At 43.1% G+C, this 8782-nt stretch overlaps 1 non-coding gene across 1 annotated transcript; it reads left to right on the top strand.

The window, feature by feature from the left end:
• The first annotated feature begins 2076 nt into the window (after positions 1-2076).
• Positions 2077-2190, top strand: LOC140274226 (U5 spliceosomal RNA). The gene has a single exon (XR_011908199.1). It is a non-coding gene; the product is annotated as a U5 spliceosomal RNA (small nuclear RNA).
• The last annotated feature ends 6592 nt before the right edge of the window (positions 2191-8782 follow it).

Genomic DNA, 8782 nt, shown 5'->3' on the forward strand with positions numbered 1-8782 from the left:
AAAACTATGGCCTTCTTGCAGCCAAACACCTCTGATCTCGCTTTTGATGATGTAAGGTTGGGCATTCAGACCTTGCTTCACCTGCTTTTCACCAAATATAGTCGGATATTCACACCTTCTTGCAGCCGAACACTTCCGCTCCACCTTTTAGTGTTCTATCACACCTTTTTTTCACCGCATTTTATACATTATGGTTGGAAATTTTCAACCACTCTCATCCGAAGACCTCTCCTCCCGCTTTCTTTAATATATTTGAACTTTAGTCGGACATTCAAACCTTCTTGCAGCTGAACCACCTCCGCTCCCTGTTTTGATCATATATGGTCTGGCAATACTACCTTTTCTTACCCGTTTGTGAGTAATTATGGCTGGACATTCACACCTACTTGCAGCCGAACACAACCTCTCTCGCTTTTGATGATGTATGGACCGGCATTTTTACCTATTCTAACACATTTTTCAGCAATTATGGTCGGAGATTCACACCTACTCACAGCCGAACAACTCCGTTCCCGCATTTGATGATGTATAGTCGGGCATTCTCACCCTTTCTCATCAGCTTTTTGAAAATTATGATCTGACATTCACACCTACTTCCAGTCGAACAGCTCTGCTCCCGCTTTTGATTATGTTTGGTTAGATATTCGAACCTTTTCTTAACTGCTTTTTACAAACTTTGGTTGGACGTTCACAATATCTTGCAGCCGAACACCTCCGCTTCCGCTTTTGATGGTGTATATTCGGGCATACGAACCTTTTCTTACCCGCTTTTTACCAACCAAGGTCGGACTTTCACACCTTCTCTTAGCTGAACAACTCCGCTCCCTCTTTTGATTGTGTACAGTCGGGTAATTTAACCTTTTCTTACCCGCTTTTTACCATCTATGGTCGGACATTCACACCGTCTTACAGCGGAACACCTCCGCTCCCTCTTTTGATGATGTATGGTTAGGCATTCGCACCTTCTCTCACCCGCCTTTTACTATGGTCGGCCATTCACAGCTTCCTCTCCACCATACTTGTATGGTGGGATATTCACACCCACTTGCATCCGAAGACCTCCGCTTCCGCTTTTGATGGGAACTGACAACATAAGAAGTCCGGACATACTTTGATAGTATATGAATAAGTGGGTAGCTACTGACAAGCATTAAGCATGTCACACAGCCCAAACATATAACATTTCAGGACACACCACACAGTTAACAACCACAGTGAAGCGTGTCAAAGCCCAAACATGTAACATTCAACAAGACACTTACACAACACATTCAAATCAAACAGTCAGACAACATACAAGAACATATACCCCAGCCGGCATTGCTCCCTGCCTATTTTCGTACAGCACACTATGTGTGCGCACACCTTTATTCACAAACTCTTCAACTTATACTCTTTTACCGAAGTTGCTACAGCTCGATTGGCCGAATACCCTTTGATCCTATTTCGGTGAATTTGACATCTGCCTTACATATAACAGATTAGCGGTTTAGCAGTTTTAATTTAGTTTGAGTGAAGGAATTCATTTTATAGCAAAATCCGAAATCGTGAAGAACTCATGAAAGTAAGCTTATTCTCGGATTCCTGAAACTTTAGATTTGCTCTTTCTTTTACTGCAAAGTACACGTTGTTTTTTTTGTTTAAATCTTTCTAGACATGGTAAATATTAAGGACAAGGCAGTTTTCACATAGTTTGAGTGAAGGAATTCATTTTATAGATAAAATCCCAAGAGTCTGATGGGAAAAGAGAGTGAATGCGAAGTAGACTTTAACACGGCTATGGGAGCGAGCCGAGTGTGGGCTAACCAGGAGAATTGCTTGAAAGAAATGCGACCCCGATTGAGCGGTCAGAACAAAGCCTCAATACGGGATTCTCGTGGTGTTTTTGTTGCTGCCTTGTCTTTTGCACAGAGTAAAAGACATGGCAGCCATCGAATAGGGCCCGATTGTTCCTACTTGGTCAGCCGAGGAGCTGACTTTGCTTGGTTGACCAAGTCTCAACCAAGCAAAGCTCACCATGGGGAAGGTGGCTATGCCAACAAGCCTGATGCCCTGCTCCCGCAGTGACGGATAATCGTACTCTGGTTTCTCTTCATAACGTACAAGTCTTTCGCCTTTTACTAAAGATTTCTGTGGAGAGCAGCACTAATGAGTTGTTTCTATTTTTGGCAGGCTTTACCTTTGCGGGTGAAGCCCTTTCTGTCTGTGCAAAAGAAATCTTGTTACTGTGCAGAGTGACTTCTCTGAGTAGAGTCGCCTTACTTGTTGCGACTGTGCCGATGTTCGAAGCTGGAGTGCAAAGTTGTTGCTTGAATGGTGCTTGCTGGAGCGTGCGGGAGTGCAAAGTTATACCATTTAAAAGGGCTGAAGAGTGCTCAGTGCAGCGGGTGGGCGACACTCTGGCCACCTTGAAAACCGAGGTTACATCCACTACCAGGGGCAGCCCAAGTTCTGCCGCAAGTGTGGTGAGCATGGGCACCTGGTTGAGGCTTGTACCAAGGTGTTATGTGGGAAGAGCAGAGAAATTGGGCAAACTTTTGGAGAGTGTCCAAATGGCAGGAAATGTAATCTCTGTGGAGAATTAAATCACCTCTTCAGAGATTGCCCTAAATCTTTTGCCAACAAATTAAAGACGGTAAAGCCACAGTCAAGCCAACAAAGAGAAGGACCAAAGGTGGCAGTTGGTGAACAAAGTGAAGAGGTTGACCCAATAAATTCAAACTTCCCGCCAAAAGCTTGGATTGGAAGTGAGGAGCAAAAAGGGGAGGGGCCTGTAGAGGCCTCACCACTCAGTGTTGAAGTCTGTGAGAATTCACAGGCAGAGGGTGGAGCTACGCTAAATGAGGAGGAAGAGCAGACAGGTGAGTCTAGTGAAGATACTCACCTCCCCGAAGGTCAACAGAAGGTCAATTTGTTGATAGGCATTCATTTATTTCTTCACTTCTGATGAAGTTTCAACAATAAACAACAAACTTTGTATTATTAGAAAGAACCAGAATCATTCTTCAGGAATCCGAAAATAAGCTCTATTTTATGAGTTATGCACGAATTCGGATTCTCCTATAAAACGAATTCATTAACTCAAACCAAGTTAAGACTGCTTTGTCCTTCATATTTATTCATGTCTAATCAAGTTTCAACGATAAACAACGTTGTACTTTGTAGAATGAGAAAGAACTTCTTCAGCAATAAGCATCTCTCGACATATGACGAAGTACAGATTTTGCTATAAAATTAATTCCTTCTATCAGCCTGACTTAAAACTGTTTGTCCTCCTTATTTATCCACTTCAAATCAAGTTTCAACAAATAAAAAAAAGTTGTAGTTTGAGAAAGTACAACTTAATCTTCAGCAATCAGTATAAAAAGAGGTGCAAATGCCAACCATACATACCTACAAGGTGGAGCGGAAGTATTCAGCTGCAAGTAGGTGTGAATGTTCGACTATAATTTGTAAAAAGCGGGTAAGAAAAGGTTCGAATGCCCGACTATATATTAACAAAAGCGGGAGGAGAGGTCTTCGGATGAGAGTGGGTGAGAATTTCCAACCATAATCTATAAAATACGGTGAAAAAAAATATGTGAATGCCTCATAGAACACTAAAAGCGGAAGTGTTCGGCTGCAAGAAGGTGTGAATGTCCGACTATATTTGCTGAAAAGCAGGTGAAGCAAGGTCTGAATGCCCAACCTTATATCATCAAAAGCGAGATCAGAGGTGTTTGGCTGCAAGAAGGCCATAGTTTTCCAAAAGCGGGTAAGGTGCGAATGTCCGACTAAATATCAACAAAATTTGGGGCGGAGGTCTTCGGATGCAAGTGGGTGTAAATATCCCACCATACAAGTATGGTGGAGAGGAAGCTGTAAATAGCCGACCATAGTTTGGAAAAAGCGGGTAAGAAAAGGTTTGAATGCCCGAACATACACCATCAAAAGAGGGAGCGGAGGTGTTCCGCTGTACGAAGGTGTGAATGTCCGACCATACTTGGTAAAAAGCGGGTAAGAAAAGGTTAAAATACCCGACTGTACACAATCAATAGCGGGAGCGGATGTGTTCGGCTACAAGAAGATGTGATAGTCCGACCATGGTTTGTAAAAAGCGGGTAAGAAAAGGTGCGAATGTCCGACAATGTATGATCAAAAGAGAGAGCGGAGGTTTTCGGATACAAGAAGGTTTGAATGTCCCACCATAGTTTGTAAAAAGCGGGTAAGAAAAGGTTCGAATGCCCGACTATACACCATCAAAAGCGGGAATAGAGGTGTTCCGCTGTAAGACGGTGTGAATGTCCGACCATAGTTGGTAAAAAGCGGGTAAGAAAAGGTTAAAATACCCGACTGTACACAATCAATAGCGGGAGCGGAGTTGTTCGGCTACAAGAAGGTGTGAAAGTCCGACCATGGTTTGTAAAAACCGGGAAGAAAAGGCTCGAAAGCCCGACTATACACCATCAAAAAGAAGGTTTGAATGTCCATCAATAATTGCTTTAAAACAAGAAAGTAAATTTTCGAATATCAAACCGCACATGATCATAAGCGGGAGAGGAGGTGTTCGGCTGCAAGAAGGTGTGAATGTCCACCCATAATTCATGAAAAATGGGTAAAAAAAAAGGTGCGAATGCCTAACAATACATTATCAAAAGCAGGTGTGAATGTCAGATCATAATTTGTAAAAAGCTGATGAGAAAGGGTGAGAATGCCCGACTATACACCATCAAATGCGGGAGCGGAGGTGTTCGGCTCTGAGTAGGTGTGAATGTCCGACCATAATTGCTGAAGAATGTGTTAGAAAAGGTAAGAATGCTGGACCATACATCATCAAAAGCGGGAGAGGTGGTGTTCGGCTGCAAAAAGGTGTGACTGTTCGACTAAAGTTTGTAAAAAGTGGGTAAGACAAGGTGCGAATGCCTGACAATGTATGATCAAAAGCAGGAGCGGAGGTGTTCAGCTGCAAGAAGGTCTACATGTCCATCAATAATTGCTAGAAAACATGAAAGAAACTTTTCGAAAATCAAACCGCACATGATCATAAGTGGGATAGGAGGTGTTCAGCTGCAAGGTGTGAATGTCCACCCATAATTCCTGAAAAATGGGCAAAAAAAAGGTGTGAATGCCCAACCATACATCATCAAAAGCAGGAGTGGAAGTGTTCGGCTACAAGAAGGTGTGAACGTCCAACCAAAATATGTAAAAAGAAGTTAAGAAAAGGTTCGAATATCCAACCAAACATAATCAAAAGCGGGAGCAGAGCTGTTCGACTGCAAGTAGGTGTGAATGTCAGATCATAATTTGCAAAAAGCTGATGAGAAAGGGTGAGAATGCCCGACTATACATCATCAAAAGCGGGAGCGGAGTTGTTCGGCTGTGAGTAGGTGTGAATCTCCGACCATAATTGCTGAAAAATGTGTTAGAAAAGGTAAAAATGCCGGTCCATACATCATCAAAAGCGAGAGAGGTTGTGTTCGACTGCAAGTAGGTGTGAATGTCCAGCCATAATTACTCACAAACGGGTAAGAAAAGGTAGTAGCCAGACCATATATGATCAAAACAGGGAGCGGAGGTGGTTCAGCTGCAAGAAGGTTTGAATGTCCGACTAAAGTTCAAATATATTAACAAAAGCGGGAGGAGAGGTCTTCGGATGAGAGTGGTTGAAAATTTCCAACCATAATGTATAAAATGCGGTGAAAAAAAAGGTGTGATAGAACACTAAAAGGTGGAGCGGAAGTGTTCGGCTGCAAGAAGGTGTGAATGTCCGACTATATTTGGTGAAAAGCAGGTGAAGCAAAGTCTGAATGCCCAACCTTACATCATCAAAAGCAAGATCAGAGTTGTTTGGCTGCAAGAAGGCCATAGTTTGCCAAAAGCAGGTAAGGTGCGAATGTCCGACTAAATATCAACAAAATTTGGGGCGGAGGTCTTCGGATGCAAGTGGGTGTGAATATCCCACCATACAAGTATGGTGGATGGAGAGGAAGCTGTGAATAGCCGACCATAGTTTGGAAAAAGCGGGTAAGAAAAGGTTTGAATGCCCGAACATACACCATCAAAAGAGGGTGCGGAGGTGTTCCGCTGTACGAAGGTGTGAATGTCCAACCATACTTGGTAAAAAGCGGGTAAGAAAAGGTTAATATACCCGACTGTACACAATCAATAGCGGGAGCGGATGTGTTCGGCTACAAGAAGGTGTGACAGTCCGACCATGGTTTGTAAAAAGCTGGTAAGAAAAGGTTAATATACCCGACTGTACACAATCAATAGCGGGAGCGGATGTGTTCGGCTACAAGAAGGTGTGACAGTCCGACCATGGTTTGTAAAAAGCCGGTAAGAAAAGGTGCGAATGTCCGACAATGTATGATCAAAAGAGAGAGCGGAGGTTTTCGGATACACGAAAGTTTGAATGTCCTACCATAGTTTGTAAATAGCGGGTAAGAAAAGGTTCAAATGCCCGACTATACACCATAAAAAGCGGGAGCGGAGGTGTTCCGCTGTAAGACGGTGTGAATGTCCGACCATAGTTGGTAAAAAGCGGGTAAGAAAAGGTTAAAATACCCGACTGTACAAAATCAATAGCGAGAGCGGAGTTGTTCGGCTACAAGACGGTGTGAAAGTACGACCATGGTTTGTAAAAAGCAGTTAAGAAAAGGTTCGAATATCCAACCAAACATAATCAAAAGCGGGAGCAGAGCTGTTCGACTGCAAGTAGGTGTGAATGTCCAGCCATAATTACTCACAAACGGGGGAAGAAAAGGTAGTATTGCCAGACCATACATGATCAAAACAGGGAGCGGAGGTTCAGCTGCAAGGTGTGAATGTCTGACTATAGTTTGTAAAAAGCGGGTAAGACAAGGTGCGAATGCCCGACAATGTATGATCAAAAGAGAGAGCGGAGGTGTTCGGCTGCAAGGTCTGAATGTCCAACCATAATTTGTAAAAACCGGGAGGTGTTCAGCTGCAAGAAGGTGTGAATGTTCGACTAAAGTTTGTAAAAAGCTGGTAAGACAAGGAGCGATGTCCCGACATTGTATGATCAAAAGCGGGAGCGGAGGTGTCCAGCTGTGAGTAGGTGTGAATGTCCGACCATAATTGCTGAAAAATGTGTTAGAAAAGGTAAGAATACTGGACCATACATCATCAAAAGCGGGAGAGGTGGTGTTCGGCTGCAAGAAGGTGTGAAAGTCCAACAATGGTTTGTAAAAAGCGGGTAAGAAAAGGTTAAAATACCCGACTGTACACAATCAATAGCGGGAGCGGATGTGTTCGGCTACAAGAAGATGTGAAAGTCCGACCATGGTTTGTAAAAAGCGGGTAAGAAAAGGTGCGAATGTCCGACAATGTATGATCAAAAGAGAGAGCGGAGGTTTTCGGATACAAGAAGGTTTGAATGTCCCACCATAGTTTGTAAAAAGCGGGTAAGAAAAGGTTCGAATGCCCGACTATACACCATCAAAAGCGGGAGCAGAGGTGTTCCGCTGTAAGACGGTGTGAATGTCCGACCATAGTTGGTAAAAAGCGGGTAAGAAAAGGTTAAAATACCCGACTGTACACAATCAATAGCGGGAGCGGAGTTGTACGGCTACAAGAAGGTGTGAAAGTCCAACCATGGTTTGTAAAAACCGGGAAGAAAAGGCTCGAAAGCCCGACTATACACCATCAAAAAGAAGGTTTGAATGTCCATCAATAATTGCTTTAAAACAAGAAAGTAAATTTTCGAATATCAAACCGCACATGATCATAAGCGGTAGAGGAGGTGTTCGGCTGCAAGAAGGTGTGAATGTCCACCCATAATTCATGAAAAATGGGTAAAAAAAAAGGTGCGAATGCCTAACAATACATTATCAAAAGCAGGTGTGAATGTCAGATCATAATTTGTAAAAAGCTGATGAGAAAGGGTGAGAATGCCCGACTATACACCATCAAATGCGGGAGCGGAGGTGTTCGGCTCTGAGTAGGTGTGATTGTCCGACCATAATTGCTGAAGAATGTGTTAGAAAAGGTAAGAATGCTGGACCATACATCATCAAAAGCGGGAGAGGTGGTGTTCGGCTGCAAAAAGGTGTGACTGTTCGACTAAAGTTTGTAAAAAGTTGGTAAGACAAGGTGCGAATGCCTGACAATGTATGATCAAAAGCGGGAGCGGAGGTGTTCTGCTGCAAGAAGGTCTACATGTCCATCAATAATTGCTAGAAAACATGAAAGAAACTTTTCGAAAATCAAACCGCACATGATCATAAGTGGGATAGGAGGTGTTCAGCTGCAAGGTGTGAATGTCCAACCATAATTCCTGAAAAATGGGCAAAAAAAAGGTGTGAATGCCCAACCATACATCATCAAAAGCAGGAGTGGAAGTGTTCGGCTACAAGAAGGTGTGAACGTCCAACCAAAATATGTAAAAAGAAGTTAAGAAAAGGTTCGAATATCCAACCAAACATAATCAAAAGCGGGAGCAGAGCTGTTCGACTGCAAGTAGGTGTGAATGTCAGATCATAATTTGCAAAAAGCTGATGAGAAAGGGTGAGAATGCCCGACTATACATCATCAAATGCGGGAGTGGAGTTGTTCGGCTGTGAGTAGGTGTGAATCTCCGACCATAATTGCTGAAAAATGTGTTAGAAAAGGTAAAAATGCCGGTCCATACATCATCAAAAGCGAGAGAGGTTGTGTTCGACTGCAAGTAGGTGTGAATGTCCAGACATAATTACTCACAAACGGGTAAGAAAAGGTAGTAGCCAGACCATATATGATCAAAACAGGGAGCGGAGGTGGTTCAGCTGCAAGAAGGTTTGAATGT

The sequence above is a fragment of the Leuresthes tenuis genome, unplaced genomic scaffold, assembly GCF_036924035.1.
Source record: "Leuresthes tenuis unplaced genomic scaffold, fLeuTen1.0.hap1 SCAF_17, whole genome shotgun sequence".
NCBI classification, from domain to species: domain Eukaryota; kingdom Metazoa; phylum Chordata; class Actinopteri; order Atheriniformes; family Atherinopsidae; genus Leuresthes; species Leuresthes tenuis.